The sequence below is a fragment of the Pinus tabuliformis genome, chromosome 1_1 (assembly GCF_031772625.1).
Source record: "Pinus tabuliformis cultivar Carrire ecotype Pingquan chromosome 1_1, CPIR1, whole genome shotgun sequence".
In the NCBI taxonomy this organism is placed as follows: domain Eukaryota; kingdom Viridiplantae; phylum Streptophyta; class Pinopsida; order Pinales; family Pinaceae; genus Pinus; species Pinus tabuliformis.
The window spans coordinates 265,453,894-265,473,894 of NC_142297.1; the positions used below are offsets into that span (position 1 = coordinate 265,453,894).

The window sequence follows — 20,001 nt, forward strand, 5'->3', positions numbered from 1 at the left end:
TGTGTGCTTCCTAAAATCATATAATTCACTCTTATTACATCCACTTGTCTATCTTTAGCTCAAATAAGTATAGAACTCTTGATGTTTCAAGCTCTATGTGATGAGTTAGTATTCTCTTTCTCTTCTTTCATTATTCAGCAAAATCTGATTAAAGTGTAAGTCCTTGATTATTCGGCCTCCACTTGTTTTTTTCCTTATTCTTGTGAGTTATATATGTGAAAGGATACTAGAAAGACATGGCTTATATCCTTGGATGAAGGAACGAACCCATATTTTTATGTGTATATTTGTATATTTGTACTTACTTTGTGTAGAAGATGCATATAATACCTTCAGTTTGTTGAGGATCATATGAGATACATAGAATTTAGATGTGCCCAGGAATTGGTCTTGTAAGCACTCCAAGTTTTTCTCTGGGAGAGACAACATCTTTTGGCGCCATTTCCCGGGAGCTTATTGAGGTATTTTCCCCCCAGGATATGACAAGTTGAACACCCTTTGTGTAGATGAGTGAAGCCTGTTTTGATTGCATTCATATCACCTTGGTGACTTCACACTCCCCTCATTATAATTAATAACCTTGAATTTTAAAAGGCATCATACTTACTCAGATACATCCCAAAAGAAAGTCCCATCTGTATCTAATCTAGATAAGTTAATTTCCAAGAAAGTCGAGAAAGAGAAAACTCCATCGGCTTGTAATACCATCTCATCAACCTTTACCACCTTCGCCTCCAATTCTCAGTCGATTGTTGTGCACTACTCAGGACATACTCCTAAGGCCCTGACATACCCTACTTATCCTCCAATCACTGTGGTCTTGACCCCAGTTCCCGAAGAAAATTTTAATCCCCCTCCACCCATCCAGATGAATCTTCTGATATTTTTGCTAAATAAGTATGTACCTCTTAATTTACCTCAGCCTCTAAGTGCAATTCCCCAGAACCACCTAAAGTAGTTTCCTAGGTTCAATGGGGAAGATGATAACATTTCAAAGAGTCACATTGAAGCCTTTAGTTCTTTTGCTCACATCCTAGATGTGGTCATGATACTTTTTATACAAAGTCTTGGTGGAGAATCCAAAAAATGGTTCAAAGATATACCCAATGCCTCCATCGCTACCTGGGAAGAGCTGGAAAATTATTTCACCTAGAAATGGGGAGGAAAGAGGGATCATTAGTACCTCCTCATTGAGTTTAATTCCCTACAAAAAAATCCAAAGGAGGATACTTAAAAATTTATCAAAAGATTCAATAAGCAGTACCATAACCTGCCTACTCACAAAAAACCTTCTCAAACTGTGGCTCGTGTGGTTTTCCTGGGAGCTTTTGAGTCTGACATTTTTCTTTTCCTTGAGAGAAAGGAAGTCTCTCACTCTAGACCAACTATAGACTGATGCTCTTGAAGTGGAAGCAAATCTGGTCTCCGTTGGAAATTCAAGGGTAAAGCAAGAAACTACTCAATCCAAAATATGGAAAGAGGAGGCATCCTCCTCTAGTCAAGGTAGAGAATCATCAGACCCAAAGTTGGGTGAGCTGTACAAACTCGTCAATAGTTTAACACAAAAGGTTGGAAAGCTTGAAATTGAGAATAAGAACCTTTCCATACAGAATGCTCAAGTCAACAATGAAGGCTAATATAGAAGGCCTCCACTGCAACTACTTCCGAGGGAAATAAAGGAACAACTTGATCAGATCCATCATCCTTTGTACTTGGAATATGGCCCCGATGAACAATAATTGGATACACAAGAGATGCAGGGAAATATGTACTCTTGTTTTACTAAAGAAGAATATGAGAATATGGCTCACTACGAGGCCAACCATGATAGAGAATGATCAATAGAAGAAGAACATATGGATTATTATTGCAAAAGTTTTGCAGAGTTCATGCAAGCACAACCACAACATAAGTATGATTTAAGATCTTCAAAAAAGAGGATGAGAGAACTGAAACAACACAGGGAAGCTGCTCCCCAAGTTGTTCCACCAGTACTGAATAAAGGGAAGGGTAAGCTGAATCCTGACCCTTCCAAGATAGAAGTCTCCCCTAATCAGGAAAGAACTAGTTCATAGGGACACATAGAAAAAGAGACACCTATTCTGCCAAAAATTTCCAGTGGCAAGGAAGAAGTAACAAATACAAGAGGTACAGAAAAGGTCCAACTTGCATTCAATCTCCAAAAAGAGCTTGAGAAGGTAAAAATTCCTATTCCCCTAACTGAGCTTTTAAAGAAGCCTATTTATAAAGCTCAGGTCTCTCAATTTATGTATCCCTTTATCTCAACACCGACCAATGATAGTCTAAACCTCTAGGAGGAGAGGCTAATGGTCATTTTTGGGCTACATGTGGAAGAGTTGGATCCTTCTACCACACCTTTTTATGTGACTTTGGTGATCCATGACCTTTTTCTACATAATGTTGTGCTGGATTTAGGAGCTTCACACAACCTCATGTCTTTATAAGTAATGGAACAACTGGGTTTGGACATCACCAGACCATACAAAGACTTGTACCCCTTTGATTGCAAGAGAGTCAAGTGCTTAGGCATGCTAAAGGATCTGTTGGTAAGCTTGTCCCACATCATGTTGAAAAGTGTGGTCATGGATATAGTGGTGGCAGATATACCTCCTCACTTTGGAATGCTCTTATCCATATCTTGTGGTTCCAAGGTGGGTGGCTCTATCAAGCTAGATTTGACTTATTCCACCATTCCCACTTTTGGAGGTGAACAGAGAAGGTTATACAGAGAATCTCAGTTTTTGAAAACTGTAACCCCAACTAAAGGCTCAAAAAACTCCCAGTGCATGGGAAAGATAGTGACATCTCCTGCCTATTCTTAGAAGAAGATGAGAACCTCTTAGAAGAAGAATCAATGCACCTGACAAGGCAATTGAAATAACAAAATTTAAATCAAAATGAAGTATGGAAATTGTACTTCGATGGAGCAAACTCAAAAGAGGGAAATGGAGCTGGAATATTGTTAGTATCCTTGGAAGGCAGCATGATACCCCTCTCATTCAATCTTGAATATTTGAGGTGACCAACAATGTAGCGGAGTATGAGGCATTACTCCTGGGGTTACAAACAATCAAAAAGATGAATATCAAATGCCTAGTAGTCTATGGATATTCTGAACTAGTCGTAATGCAGATAAAAAAATAATGCCACGCCAAACAACCCAGGCTGAGGACGTACCGAAATGAAGTGTGGGACTTAATCAAAAATTTCTTCTTGGCCTTTAACATCTAATTTCTACCCAGGGAAGAAAACAGGATCTCTAACTCTCTTGCAGTAGTTGCAAGCACTTTCAGACCCCCACATAATCCACTGCTCATATATGGGATAGAAGTGAGACACAAGCCTTCAAACCTGATAATGTCAAACACTAGTAGGTATTCGAAGATGACGAGCAGGTCATGAAGTCATTAGAGAATTTTCCCACTCTACCATCGAAGAATAAGAAGAAGAATAAGAACAAGAAGCCACTCCATGGAAAGACACAGTGGTTGGGAAAAAAAATTTGCAACTAAAAGGGAACACAATCCCTCGTGGACTTATTCCACTTGAAAGACTTTTCAATAAAGATAATATACCATTAAGCAAATGGCCCCAGAGAAGGCTGAGCAAGTAGAGTGATAAACTTTGATAATATCTATATATCATTAATCATTTGTAATCTGTTGGGTGAGAGAATATCTCAACCACACACCAATGTAGGAAATAGATCCTAACTACTAGGAATAGACTCCCTTACTTAGTAAGAATCACAGTTGAGACAAGTAGGAATTAGATATTCCAACACTCCCCCTTAATGAGTACTTGTCTCCATATCAATCTACAAAATCTAGTTGTGGTCAAACATAACTAAAGAATATGTCAACGTCCATATAAAGGAACAACCATCTATCGGAATGCATGGGTGCCAACCGCTGCAACCGCCAGTCTTGTAGGATGTCCTTCGCATACATGGTTCTGTCAACCATTATAGATGCATACATGTACCTGTACCTGTAAATCCCCCTCCATCATTGTTAACCTGGGTTTTGTCGGATTACCCATAACCATGCATTGGGTTTTATTGGATCACCCTCAACCATGCCTCTAAGGGCTCTCAGCCACCAAGGCTAAACACAACCACGAAGGCTCACCTCAGCCACTATGGGCCACAAATCTGCCGCTAGGGCACTCCATCCACTCTAGGCTACAATCCTACCACTAGGGCACTCCAGCTACTAAGGCTCACCAAAGACTCGACTCAACTAGGCCAAGGGTTTTCTCGGCTAACCCTAAACCATGCTAATAGGAATCTCTGTCCCACTTCACTCTTACATGTGGTTTCTGGCTTACCACAAACCAACATTGCAAATACAAAGTGGTTTTAGATGACCACGAACTATATGGGGATACACGCGCCTTACAAGGCTTACAACACAACTCCAACTCTTTGGATTTACCAGGTACATACATTACAAAGACCACTACAAAACATCCTAGACTTGCTTACATTACAATTGTGATTCACATTACAACATAATAGAGTCTATTCCACAAACAGAAACAAACTCACACTTTCACCTCACTGTCCATCATCGTTTAATAGATGTTTCTACTCGTTTCACATCTTTGGCATATTTTTCTTTGTCAATTAAATCTTGGAACTCCATGCTTAACCTGTCGTCATTTGTTAGAGTCACGAATTCTAAGAAAATAACTTTACCTAAATTGAGTTAGCTAGACTCAATAAGGCACAATAAATTTATCAAGACTCCAAGAAATAAAAAAATAAACTTTCCGATTAATAGTTGATCAAATTTCTCTATCTCTACCCAACATAACTTTTGATCACTATTTGAAAAATAGTCACAACTCTTGATTTGATCAAAGGCCGCTCCTCTGATTTTAGTGGGAGATGCCTCTGAAATGTACAGTGGGATGCTCAACCATCACACACAAAATACTAGTACCAATAACAAACATCAGCATCACAGAGATAGGCACCATATCAATTCCCTTCCTCACATCGAGAAATTGAGAAAGAATGGGATGCAGTATCACCAAACTCCACATGCCACACAAGTGCTATTGCAGTCACCATGGCAACCGAGAACATCATGACCAGCATTACCAGAGGAGTGAACAGAGGCGATGCAACTATTTTATAGGGGGTTGCATTATCTGTTTCTGAATTCTTGGGTGTGACTGAAAACCCTATTTCTACCAACCCAATAGATATGAAGAATGCTTCCAGAGTGCCCAATAGGAAACATGATGCGTTTGATATCCACCAAAATCGCTCTTCATTCCACCATTGTTGAAAACTTCCATCACTAGCCCACCAAAACTCTAGAAAGCTCATTACATGCTGGAAACACATTGCTGATAAAAACCAAATGCTCTCTGGGTCTGAAATCTTAGGAGTAAGTGATTTGGCAGACAATAAACAAGCAGCATGCAATATCGCATACAACACTACCAACACAGTCCACAAGATATCTGTTTCCTTTGTGCTAAATGATCCAAAGCAATAGCAGGTGCCACCCCTTTAAATGCAGGTCGAGTAGGCCAAAAGTAAATAGATCTCCAACCCAGACAATGCATCTCTAATCCTGTCAACAGATCTTCTGTGCTTGTCCCATACCTCCATCCAATCACAATAATTGGTGGATGGTCTCTTGGATTATCAATAGGCCAGGACGTGTGCTCCCTTGCGAATTTCAGGGCTTGATTAGGGCTCTGTGCCAAGTAGTTAACTCGAATCTTCAACTTCATACCACACCAGATAAAATACACAACCTCACCAAATCGGGCAGCGAATGTGATGCAGCTCCATCACCCAGATATGATTACTACCAGACAAGCACAATCTGAACACAACGTCGTGTGCCACTTCGATCTACACAGTATACAACTTGACTGTGAAACAGCTCCACAACTTTGAAAAAATTGAATGTCCAAACACTGATCTTCCGCATCCTCTTCAACAACAGCAGAAAAACCACAAACGACTCTCTACATGCCAAGCTCAGCCCGAATGAATGGACAAATAAAAAAATATTACCAACTCTTTATTTCCTTAGCCTAGGAGAGGCCAAGTCCACGAGGGCAAAGGCCCTCAGGGCTCTAATACAATGATAAACTCTGATAATATCTATATATCATTAATAAAATGCAATTACATATATGCATGCATACACAATCTGTTGGTTGAGATAATATCTCAACCACACACTAATGTAGGAAATAGATCATAACTACTAGGAACAGACTCCTTTACCTAGTAAGAATCACAACTGAGACAAGTAGGAATTAGATATTCCAACATAGAGGACTGCAACATCATATCAAAGGAGGAACCCCAGATGATCAGGATGTCCAAAGAAATCCCCTTGCAATAAAGACGAAGTTATTTAGATCTATTCAAAACTTACAAAGATGTATTTTATTGGTCTTACAATGATTTTAAATATTTTGATACAAATATTATTCAGTATAAATTCCTTTGAAGGGTGGGATAAAGCCATGCAAATAGAAACTCAGACAACTAAATCCATTCTTATTGCCCTCAATTGAAAAGGAGGTAAGGAAGCTATTGCAAGCCAAGATCATATTCCCTCTAAGATACTCTGAGTAGGTAGCTAATCTAGTCCCTGTCCGTAAAAAGAGCAGAGAGATAAGGCTATGCATGGACTTTCAGAATTTAAACAGGCCATCTCTAAAAGATAACTACCCTCTTCCAAAGATGGATAATATACTGTAGAAGGTAGTAGGTGTAGCCATAATGTCCATGATCAATAGATTCTCAAGATATAACCAAGTGTCGGTCCACCCCAAAGACCAAAGAAAGAATGCTTTCACCACCCCGTGGGGAACACGCATGCCGTTTGGGTTGATAAATGTAGGGGCCACATTTTAGAGAGAAGTGGACATATCTTTTGTGGGTGAGCAAGATACATTTGTGGTAGTCTACGTAGTCGACATCACAATCTTTTCTAAGACTGATGAAGGGCATATCCTCCATTTAAAACTCACTTTCGAGAAGTGTAGAAGGTATGATCTCTCTCTGAATTCGAAAAAATCTCAGTTCGCCCTGAGTGAGGGGAAGTTGCTTGGACACAGTAGTTCAAGAAGGAGTAAATATTGATCCTAAATGAGTCAAAGACATCAGCCTTATTCCCCTGCCTAGAAACAAGAAAGAAGTCCATGCCTTTTTGTGGAGGATAAATTTATTAAGGTGATTCATACCCAACTATGCTGAGATAGTTAAAGGAACCACATATATGCTCAAGAAGGAGAATGAAGTTAAGTGGAGCTTCGTCCCTCATGATTCTTTCACAAGGATCAAATAATATTTCGTTGAGGCCCCAGTGCTACTCAGCCCCAATTATTCAGTACCCTTCTACATATTTTCTTTTTCCTCTCCACATACCATTGTTGTTGTGTTGTTACAGCAAAATAAAGAAGGACACAAGCAACCCATTTCCTTTTTTAGCAAAGTCCTAAGGGACGCTGAGATGAAGTATGATATATTGGAGAAACAGACTTATGCACTGGTCAAGGCATTGAAGTCATTCCGTATGTATGTACTACAATCTAAAATCATAATGTTTGTCCCAATGACTACAGTCAAAGACATTCTGGTGCAAGGAGACATCGAAGGAAAGATGAGTAGATGGATAGCTAAAATACATGAATATGAGCTAGAAATAAATCCTACCAAGCTTATCAAAGGCCAGGGGTTGGCCTAGAATTTTTCTGAATCCAACTGCCAAGCTCTAGGGATAAGCCTGATCACAGAGGAGGGTAGTCTAGAGGATGAACAAAGTAGAATTAAAATGGATGAACATAATATACATGCCAAGTATGAGGGATCACCCAGGTATAAGAACATTGTTCATTACCTCTTGTTTCTAATATTCTCGTTGGGATTGCATAGATCAAAATACTGGAGTCTGAGATTGTAGGCACATAAATACATTATATCCAATAGATTGTTGTACTGGAAGGACCCGATGGGTGTATTACTGTTGTGTTTGGTTGAGGGAGAGACCCATGAAGTGATTGCGGATTTCCATGGGGGAGTCTATGGAGGACACTACAGTTGGAAGGAAACAACACAAAAAAGTCCTCAAGGAAGGATTTTAATGGCCCATGCTATTTGGAGATGTTTATTCTAAGGTCAGGTCATGGAAAAAATGCCAGTTGTTTGCTGAAAGACAAATGTTTTCTCCTCTCCCCCTAATTCCTGCATAGGTAGAGGAGCCCTTTAGACAGTGGGGATTGGAGTTCATCGGAGAAATAAACCCAGCTTCTAGCAGTCAACACGAATGGATTCTAACAACCACTGACTATTTAACCAAGTCGGTAGAGGTTATCCCAGCTAGGAATGCTACTGATTTAGTGGTGATAAAATTCATGGAGGAAAACATAATGTCCCGCTTTGGGTGTCCTTTTAAAATCATCAATGATAATGCACATGTCTTAAAATTGGCCAAGTTCACCAACTTTTGCCACAAATTTAACATAGTTATTAGACACTCCACTACATACTACCCTTAAGGGAATGGTTTGGCTAAGTCTTCTAACAAAAATGTGGTGAGAGTTCCAAAGAAGATCATCACTAAAAATCAAAGGAACTTGGACTCTCAACTAAAGTTTTCTTTGTGGGCTAACCATGTAACACCCCAAATATCCATTGGGAAATATCTTTTTGAGCTAGTATATGGCAAGGTTATTGTCTATCCTATCCAATTAGCAATGCCAATAGCTATGTTGGGAAATTAACTAGTGGAGCTTAATGGGAACAGAGAGAAGGCGGGGACCAAACTGTCAAACTACCAACAAATGATGAAATCTCTATTTGACAAGAAGGCTAAGGATAGACCGCTTCAGCAAGGAGATTTAGTTCTCAGATGGGATGTCAAGTGAGAAGACAAAGGAAAGAATGGGAAATTTGATCCACTATGGTTGGGCCCCTTCAAGATTGCAGAAGAGAGGGGAAACAACATTTACATGCTTGACAACTTGCATGGTGAACTGTTAGAACTGCCTGTAAATGGTCAGTTCCTAAAATTTTATTTTCAAAAATTAGAGATAGTTGTCTCTTACTTATTGTAAATATCCAATGTCTGTGTTGAAAATTGTTATTTGAATTTTCAATTTATTCTCAAAAAAGTCCTTTCTTTCACATAATTATATGTTGTTTAAGAATAACTCCATGCCCACTGGAAGGAAAGGCTACTGGTCTGCAAGTCCTCAACACCTTGCCAACAATACACTGTCCCCAGTTAGAGCTAATGTTGTCACTCACTACATTGTGGGTTTCACTGGTCAAAGTTTCTCAAGAGCAGTTAATTTAAAGCCATTTTTTAGGCCACAAAAGCTATCATAGCTTAACTAGACCATCTCCATTTCCAATTGCTCAGAAATTTTTTTCCAACGGTATGTAGAAGTCCGAAAATGGACTTCCGGATCAAAAGTTAGAGCTTGTTGAAGATTGCCTTGGAAAGCTTAGGAAACCCAAAAAATGGCTAAGTGTGGAGATGAAGCACAATTAGGGTCCCAGGTAGATTGCAATCGGCCATTGGTAGGATTCCCAAGACACAGACAAATTGTTATCAGCGGGGGGCTGATCTGCGATATAACATTGAACCACCGGGGTAGAGTTAAAACAACGTAACACAAGAATGGATTGCACAACCAAGGGTCAGGCCTCCCCTTCTCTCTCCTCCACGTGGCGTCGGTAATTGGTTATCGGTGGGTCAAGGCCAAACATTTATCGGTGGGGTTTTGATTTAAAGGACCTTTGTGGGGGGCGATTTTCCATATAAGGATGTACCTCTAGGCAGGGCCTGAAAAGTGTAAACAAAGAAAAACATGAAAAAACCAAGGGTCAGGTCTTCCTTTCTCTCTCCTCCATCAACGATTGGAGATCGACCATTCGGTGGAGTGTCAATTCAAAGTGACCTACCAGTCATCGATATGGCAAGAAAATGTTGCATTATCGGGGCATTGAGGAATCAAATACTAAGGAATTCCCGACAAAACCAAGGCTTGGCTGGCCTTTTTCTCTCTCCTCCAAGGGCCACGTGGTGGCCTTTGATTGGTCCATCGAGATGATGTGGTGGATGAAATGGCGTGTATGGATGATGACGTGGTGGTGGACACGTGTCACTTATTTTTTGCGTTTTTAGGGGTCCTATGGGGCTATTTTCCGGTGCTACATGGCACCTCTCATAGGATGACATGTGGCAGTGATGATGTTAGCAATGACGTCAACAAGTTAGCATCGATCAATGGCTTTGAGCCTCAGGCTTATCGACGATTGTGATGTGATAAGGAAGGCCCCAGATGTGATATTTCATGAGTTGCAGCTTATAAAAGTTTCGGGTCTGGGAAATCAGATGGTGAGGGATATTGTGATATAAAGAAAAAGTTCCCTTGTGCATTTATTGAGGGCCTTCAAAGAAAAGACCCCAGTCTCTGCCTATAGTCCTATGGGGAAATTCATAAAAGGGGCTTAGAGCATAGAGACTAAGGGGAAAATTAAAGGTGCCCGCCTATTTCATCCATTTTTTAATGTTTAAAGGCCCACGACTGATAGAATTATCTATCACACTTCAGCAAGGTACTGATGGCACAGGACAGAGGGAAGAAGGTGTGATGGGTCGGCGGTTAAGTCATACAGTGACTAGGAACCTATTGAGAGAGGATCAATCATGACTTAGCAGGAGCATGCCAAGACCAAAGGCTAGCAAAGAGGAGTGGCCTGAAGATATTTCCAGAAACTAGCATTTCCGTTTCTATGAACTAAATCTGTTTTGTTGTTGTGATCATTGTATTGTTATTTTATTTTTCTTTCAAGAAAGGAATCCCCCTGCTCTAATAGTTAGAGGATTCACTTTAAGACATTGATTCATAGAGACAATTTTAACTTCAACCGAAAAGATATTTTATGTAACCGATTTTCTTGTCCTCCCTCTCATTATAAAAAGGAGGAAGAAACATTGAAGAAAGGTTCTTAATTCTAGGAAAAACCTACACATGCTTTTGAAGTTGTATGGATTCTAGATCTACATGTTTCTGAATATGAATGAAACAGTGGCGATTCCCATATTCGAGTATTATAGTATGTTTTTCCTTTGTTAAACTTCAATTATGTTCGTAATTCCTCTCTGATTTCAAGCAATTGTAGCTACCAAAAATATATCTTATATTCTTACAGATTCGTTGGTGTTAACTAGTTAATATATATGCCTGTATGCAAGTCTAAGATTATATCTTTAAGTTTGTGCTTCCTGAAAGCATAACATTCAATCTACTTACATCCACCTGTCTATCTTTATCTCAAATAAGTATATAAATATTGGTGTTTCAAGCTCTATGTGATGAGTTAGTATTATCTTTCTCTTCTTTCATTATTCTGCAAAATCTAATTAAACTGTAAGTCCTTGATTACTAAGCCTCCACTTGTTTTTGCCTTATTATTGTGAGTTGTATATGTGAAAGGATATCCTTGGATGAAGGAAGCAACCCATGTTTTTATGTGTATATTTGTATATGTGTAATTACTTTTTGTAGAAGATGCATATGATACCTTTGGTTTCTTGAGGATCATATGAGATACATAGAATTTAGATGTGCCTAGGCACTAGTCTTGTAAGAAACTCAAGGTTGTATCTGGGAGAGACAAAAAGCCTGATGAAGCTACATGGAGATGGTGGATTAGATGCGGGCTATGTATCCTTCCTTGTTTGTCGGTTGAGAAAAAACAACTTCAATATGGTGGTTTGGTATAGGCTTTATGGTGGTTTGGTATATGCTTTGATATGATGTTTTAATATATGCTTAGATATGGTTTTTAGTATATGTTTTGATATTCTTTTTGGTATATGATTGGTATATGTTGTTCGCATATATTTTTTGGTGATGTTGCTATATGTACATATGTATATGGATGTAAATACCACCATGATCTAGGTTATGAAGCTCTACTATGAGTTATGGGTGTCATGTCATTATGGTTATGCTTTCATGTTATTATGCTATCATGTGGTTATTTTATCATGATTTTATGATGTTATGTGGATTGGCACTCAGCAGGATGAACATTGTAGATATTGTAATCAACTGTGTTATAAAGCTCCACTATGCGGTATGTTTTCATGATGTTTTCTCTTTAGCAGGTCTTTCATTGTAAATACTGCAATGTTATATATTATAAAGATCCATGAGAAGTATGTCTTCTTTCAACAGGTTTTTGAGGTATATGCATGATTGAACGTCAAGGACGATGTCCCCCAAGGGGGAAGGTTCTGTAACAGCCCTAGTGAAAATTCCATGAAATAAAAGTTAAAAACAATAACCACGGTCAATGGGCACTAATTCCAAGATGAACGTTGGGAAATACATCCTAGTGTGTGTTCATTTGTTTTTTTATGGCTAAGGAAACTGGAAAAGTCAATGGCTAAGGCTTTGGAAAGGAAAAATGTGATTTTTGGCAAAATTGTTTATCAAAATAATCGAAATTAGGAGAAAAAGGAGGTGAAAGGTCACATGTTGCATGTGAGAAGGAAAATGAAGGAAAATAATGGGAAATGAAGAAAATAGAGGCCTCCTCAATAAAAAGGCTTTTGAGGATCAGTTGGTAACCTTTTGTCATATTATCTTTGGAACTCTCCCATTATTTTCTCTCTCTCTCTCTCTCTCATACTCTTGGAAACTTATACTTTTCTTGGAGCACTTTGGCATTGGAGAAAGAAAGGAAAAGAAGGAAAGTGGAAGAAAATATAAAGCAATGAAAGGCAAGACCAAGCAACTACAATAGGCTTCATTATAGGTATCAACTTGCATGTGTATTTTCCTTGCAATATTTGGAATGCATAGGATTTCATGTGTTTCTTTCCTACCATGGCATGGGTTTTGCCAAGTGTGACTGTATTTTCAGCCTAGCCTTGCCATTTCTTGATAGTTTTGATGAGATGGGTTCTCTCATTTAGTTTATGTGAGATGGGCCGAATTGGATTCGAAGTTAAGTGGGGTGGATCTAGGAATTGATAAACACATGGCTTGAGTGGTACCTGAACCAGATTAAGGATCATGAAGCCACTGGCCTAGGAACCCTTGAACTAGACTATGGGTTGTGTTAAAGAAATATTATTTCCCTAGATGGGCCTAGGAATCCTTCCCGTTGCATGTCGAGATATACGGTAAAGACAAGAGGTGGATTTTCTCTCCACTGGGCCTAGTGATCCCAAGATGGGATGCATGGTAAAGCCTGGAGAATATGTCTCGATGTAGGGCCTAGTGATCCCTGGATCAGATGGTGGATGCATGGTAAAGCCTGAGAGAGTAGGAGGCACTCAAATTCTTCACGATGTAGGTGGAGAACTTTGGTGGCATCCATGTTGATTGATGTTTTTGATGTGTTCTATGAGTCACACGTTCATTCTTGGAATATGGCACGAGGGTGATTGGCTGAAGAGGGACTTGGCTCAAACAATCTATGGTCGGGTGGAACATGGTATTCACATCTCCTGTTGGTTCTGTTAGTGTGAGTTAGTTATGCCTGTCACCAGTGATCAAATATTCTTTTACCAAGTTTTGTCTCAAGTTAAATTTTATCATGTCACTAGTTTTTAGAATAAATTTGGCCACTGGCTAGTGTGTCTAGGTCTACTACTGCTCCATCGAGATTTCCCTATCCGGTCAATGCCATCACTCTGTTGGATGTGCCATCATTGAACAAATAATCATCATTATTTTAGTCATGTCACCATGGTCTTCATTCAGCGCAGTGTCTCCACTAGGTCATTAGGGTTAGAGTCATCAAGGTTGTCATTTCATTCAATAAACCTGGAAATGAAGGAGTAGTGGTAGGTTTTGATAAAAAGGTTCCCTTTCTAAGTGTAATTCACTTCAGAATTATGTAATAAGTTATGTTTCAAAGATGCATGAAAAGGTTCCAAGCTACATAGTTTATATCAAAAAGAAAATTAAAAATTATGGTGGGCCACCCTACCATTACAAAGTTGAGTTCTATGGCCTATAAAGACCATTTTTCTTTCATTCCTCTCATTAATCACATTATAAAGGGATATATAATCCATCATAACTCATTTACTCACTCATTTCATTGCTAAAGATAGCTCATTCATCATCAACCACTTCCTCAAAATTTTTATGGCGAAAGACATTCCAAAAAATTGGTCTCAAGCTACCTTGTTGCGTTTTCTGTGGGAAACCCTTCTTTTCATGTTTGCAATTATAGAAAACTTATTCCTATACATTTTATCCCCCCTCACACTCAAACACACCCCTAAAACCCTCACACCCCCTCACTCTTAGTCATAAAACCTTCTATACCTAGAACCTATCCCTACACTGCATTTTCGACAACCTTCATAGATGGGACTGTGTATACATTCCCTATCCCTATTCCCTCACACTTTTCACTTCCCTCCACTTCCCTAAGCTCCCTAACATCCCTCCCCATATCAGAAATGTTTCCTACACCCGTTCCTACTCCCTAACCCCTTCATCCTATTCCCTCATTCCCTTCCCCTATTTTTCCTTCTAGGTTTTGTACTCACAAGTTTACTTTGGAGAAGGAAAGGAGGCCTTACAAAAAGGATGGGAAAAATGAAAGGTATGAAATCCTCAATACACACGAGTTGATGCCCTCAACACTCTCCAAGCAATGTTTTTAGCATGTAGAGTGTCTTGAATTTTGTGAGAAAAGTCAAATGTCATGCTAAGTTGACTAGTTTGTTTTCCACACATCTTAAGAAGGTTCAAGTCACAATTACAGGGGTGACATTCACTATATCAACTGAAAGCATATCAACAACCATAGGGATACCGAATATTGGTGAGAAATGGTTCAAAACTCAAGAGTTGGATGCCCAATTCTACCAACCCTACATCAAAGCTCATTGACAAAGAAATCAATGAAGACAAGGAATATTGGCTAGGCAAATTCAATGATAATTTGGAGAAGCTTCTCAAGAGGGATAACAGAGATAATAGGTTGCAAAGGCACCTGGCTGCCCATTATTACACAAGGAATTAGGTTGCCAAGGTCAAAATCGAGCAGTTGAAGGAAAAACCAAAGGAAACCCTAATCAGATAAAAAGAGAATGTTAAGATGGATTTGCTTTCTGATGCTTCCTTCATAGCATAGAATACCACTTCAGAACTTCATGGAGCAACTCTGGACCCATTTTGAAGAAATTTGGAGAAATTTTGGTTTTGGTGAATGTTTGGAAAATTTTGAGACAATTCAACTCAGGGAAAATTTTAAGAACCCCCCTAAATTTATAAATATAATAAATGGGCGAATCTCCATGGTATATAGGAAAAATGGAAGGCGATTTTATCAATAATATAATATGTATATATAATTTTTTGGTGAATCTCTCACCAGGCATGGCGAATATTTTACTCAATTATAAAATCTTGTAAGATCTTGGCGAGTCTTTCACTAAATAATAAAACTTTGTAAAGTTCTAGTGAATGTTAGCATAGGCTACATGCTGGTTTAATTCCCCCATTTAAATAGGCTACATTCCAGGTGAATACCATGGGTCAATACCATGTTTCATTTTGGTGAATACCATGGGTCAATACCATGTGCCATTTTTATTTTTATTAATTCTAATATTAGGGTTAATAATGGTTATTTACATGGTATTAATAACAATCTAGTCCATGGTATTTGTCGCATAGTATTTTGGCCATAGGTTTCACCTAAATATAACCCATTTTTTGAGTGTTTGTAAATATAAGGTGACTTATGGAGTAAATATAAAAAATGTTTTATTTGTTTACCATACCTCTCGTTTATTTATATTTTTATTAATTTACCATACCTCTTTTACAAATATGGTATTTGGCCCATAGGATTCACTTAAATAAAATCTCTTTCTTGAGCCTTCATAAATAGAACGAGGGTTATGGACTAAATATAAAAAGAGGTTTTATTTATTTACGATACGTCTAGTTTATTTATATTTTTATTTATTTACCATACCTTTTGAGTAAGTATAAAAAGACGTTTTATTTATTTACCATACCTCCACTTTATTTATATTTTTATTTGTTTACACCCTTACATGTATATAAGGTGACTTATGGAGTAAATATAAAAAAATGTTTTATTTATTTACCATACCTCTCATTTATTTATATTTTTATTAATTTACCATACCTCTTTTATAAATATGGTATTTGGCCCATAGGATTCACTTAAATAAAACCTATTCTTGAAAATGGGCAAATGGATTCACTTAAATAAAACCTATTCTTGAAAATGGGCGAATGGAAGGTTGTAAGTCCTAATTTCAAGGGCTAAATTTACCTTTTTTACCCTCTCCCTTAAAATAAGGTGGTCTATTTGAGGTGATTTGTAAAAATGTACTATGATACAAAATATTCACCCACTAAAAATTTAAAACCCCTTAATTTCCCCAAAGGGGGAACATTCGCCCCTAAAGTTATCCTTGATTCAACTTCAAAATTGGTTTATGAAGTAAGGAAGATGATTTTGACAAAATGTAAAAAGGTTTTGTGAATAATAGACCAAAGAAAAAAAACCTCCTTCACAGGTGTTATTATTTGGGAGAAATGTCCAAAATATAATTGCTACATGAGAGTTGCTGCACTTTTGGGAGTAGTATTGGTAAAATGCATTTGTTTCTTGCATGGAAAGTCCAAATGACTTTCTTGATGAGTCAAATGATAACTAGACATCCACATATTTCCAATGAGATATCAAGAGATGAATTTGGAGTAGGGTAAGGCCCTCAAATCACTCTCCAAACGTTTCACTGCACTTTTGCTCTGAGCACGTCGTGCTTTTCCAATTTTAAGTGACCAACTTAAAACTTAGATTATGAACAAATGGGAAAATATTTTTGAAACTTGGAGGAGGTTTTTATTCTTAACATACCAAAGAACAAACGCCTCTCTCCGTTTTCTAAAAATAATTATGGGTATAAATATATCGCTCCACCTTTCAGCCCTATGTTCATATAAGTTTGGTAGTTTTTGGCACAGTGACCTTGCCAAAAGCGTAGTGTGGGCCACGCTGCACTTTTTCTAGAGAGCTCGAAATGGAAAAAAATCTACATGGCTGGATATCCTTTTACCCCTAAATCAAATTGGACACATGGAAGCCCAAGTCATCAACTTTTACAGGGTGAAAATGCCCAAAAACCATCTAAAAACACCTTTCTGCCCTGTTTTTTGAGGCCACGCTATACATTTTTACCAGTCTTGGGAAAATTGATTTTTGATGGGGATATAGTTAGTACTTTTCAGTTTGTGAGGACTCCATTGTGTATCAGATAGAAAGATATTTCCAATGAGCTATCATGAGCTCAATTTGGAGTTCAGGAAGGCCTCCAAAAGTGGCCTGCAAGTTCACGCTGCGCTTTTTGCAGCCCACACTTCGCTTTTCACAGAATTCACTGTGCTTTTTCCAGGAGGCTAGTTTCTTTAGCAATGCAACCTAGTTAAAATTTTTCAATTATTTAAATGATGTAATTGAGTAATCCTAGTGTAAATATGATGTAATAGTAGGTGATTAGTATTTGTAGGTGGTTTTGATGTAATTTTTCGCTTATTTATGAGAGTGGTTGGAGTCAAAGTTAATTGAAGAAGTTGTTTTTAACTTCCCTAGAGAATACGGTTTGGTTTGAACACCTCATGTGGCAGTTTCTAGAGTCATGGATTCAACCCTTAAGAGTGGGGAGATGTTGTTTTGGTATTTATGTATCATTTTCTCAGTGATAGAAGGGGTTGGACATCTGACGAGAGAACTCTTATAACTTTTGCTTGAACATTTTCAAGAAATCAAAGGAGCAGTTACAACTATTATCTAGGAATTCATGTCCAGTGAGTTTGTGATGTTTTATTTTCTCTGTTATAGCTTTATATGAAAGATATTCATCTTCTCTTTCCATTCATCAATTCTTTAATGGTTTTCCTTACAGTTTATAAACATAATTCTTTGCATAAAGCTCTATTTTGATGGAAATATCATTATGTGTTACTTTATTTCTTGCTGAATGAATTCATGTTTCATGCTCATTAAGACCTTTATCTTCTTTTGAACACCACACTACACCAACAAACCCTAAGATCCGTCACAAAAGTATTTCTACCTTGCTCCTGAGTACCTATTTTTTCTCCCTTATCCAGCAACAAAACCCTAAATTTTCCAAAACTTGCCTGAGCCCAGCTATCTAGCCTAAAATCCTTTACATTCTAGTCATCTCTTGGCTGTGATTTCATAGAGAGAGCCCTCTTTGGTTTGGTAGGGCTAGCTACAAAAATAAAATCTTGGTCTATGGTTACCTCCGTTGATCTCCTTATCACCCTGGGACATTGTGGAGGATAACACTTTTGGTGTTGTTGCTAGGGAACGAAAGATCATATCTTCCCTCGGAAAAATGACAAGAATCAGATCTGATTGTTGATGGTGGACAGCTGTTAGGCACATATGAAGGCTGAAATCATTCACTTGGCGACCCTAAATTAGTTTCAAATTTAATTCGAAGACTCCATTGGAGGATGAACCTTACCAACATAAAAATGAAAGGACAATATCGGAAGATTAGGTATTCAAGTTGGAATTTCATCCAAGACTTCATGTTCTTTATTGTAAAATATTTTTTCTCTTTTCCTAAGAATGTCAAGAAGGTTTTCCAGATATGCCGTATTTGAGAAAATATCCCAGACCCGCATTTGATTCTTGTTGAGTGTCCGTTTTGTCCATATTTTCATACTTTTTGTTGAATAACTCTATACCTGTACTGAGTGTTTATAATCATTATTATTCTTTTTAGAGGCATTTAGAGCTAACAATTTTTGATTTAGGAATTCTCCTTGCTTTGTTAAATTTAAAAGTATTTAATGTGAGAATTTCATTAATGTTAGGATCTTTTGTGGCAGGTGCCTACATTCCTGCACCAGCTCTGCCTCCACCAACATGCATGCACCAACATGTCTGCACTAATTTGGGGCTTTCATGCATTGATACATTTCCAGGAAATATGAAAGAGATTTTTGTTCAAAATCGTGTTTGAAAAATTCCACATAAGCTAAGATACACCCAGGTCATACGGATTTATGTTTAGGAAATAATTAACTCATCAGCCCTGATTCACAGCAGTTTCTAGATTTCCAACTTCCACCTCGATTTCCATGCAGATGAAGGCGAATAGAGAAATTTTGGAATATGGGTTTTGGTCCCAGTATAGAAAATTGACAAAGCCTAGAAAAAATTTCTAAAATTCGTAGCTTTCTAAAAGTTACATAACATTCTTTGAGGTAGTTTTATAAAAATAGACTGTTTTTCCAGAATTTTAGGATCTCAGATTTCAAACAGTAAGCTTCAGGCACGATTTTCGAGGCAATAGAGCTAAACCACAAAATTATGGCAGAGGTTATTGTTTTAAACATAACAAGCTAGGATTCCTAGAAATTTTTTTCCCTAATTCGTAATGGTTAAGGAGATACAAAGAGTTATTTGGAGGCAGTTTGTTAAAAATATCATTTTTTTCCAGAATTGCAGAAAACACCAAGATTTGGGAAATTCGTGTTAGATATTCATTCCTTCAATAGGTAAATGGTTTTATTGATATTCTATTGATTAATATCAGTTTTGATTCAATCCCCATGTTATTTTCTAAGGAAACGATCATGTAAAAATAATATAAAAGGAGTTACGTAGGTGTGCATGATGGGAGATTGAAGATTGTAAAGCGCACTTCATTGCAGAAGGAGGATTGGTATTGATTGTGTGGGGAAGGAGGAGTTTCATGCTCAGTGGGATGGTCCTTGGAGGGGACCATTGGAGACAAGCAAAACTTGTTTGGTCATGATGTAAAAATACTTCAAGATTAATAGACATTTTGGCATTCTACTTACATTTATGTTTCTTATGAATCTACTTGGATTGTGATTTAATTGCTACAAGGACAACAAGTTGGGTGGTTG

The 20,001-nt window shown here is 37.9% G+C and overlaps 1 pseudogene; it reads right to left on the minus strand.

The window, feature by feature from the left end:
• Positions 1-845: 845 nt before the first annotated feature.
• The window catches only part of LOC149212557 (uncharacterized), a 41,907-nt pseudogene continuing 22,751 nt past the window's right edge, over positions 846-20,001 (minus strand).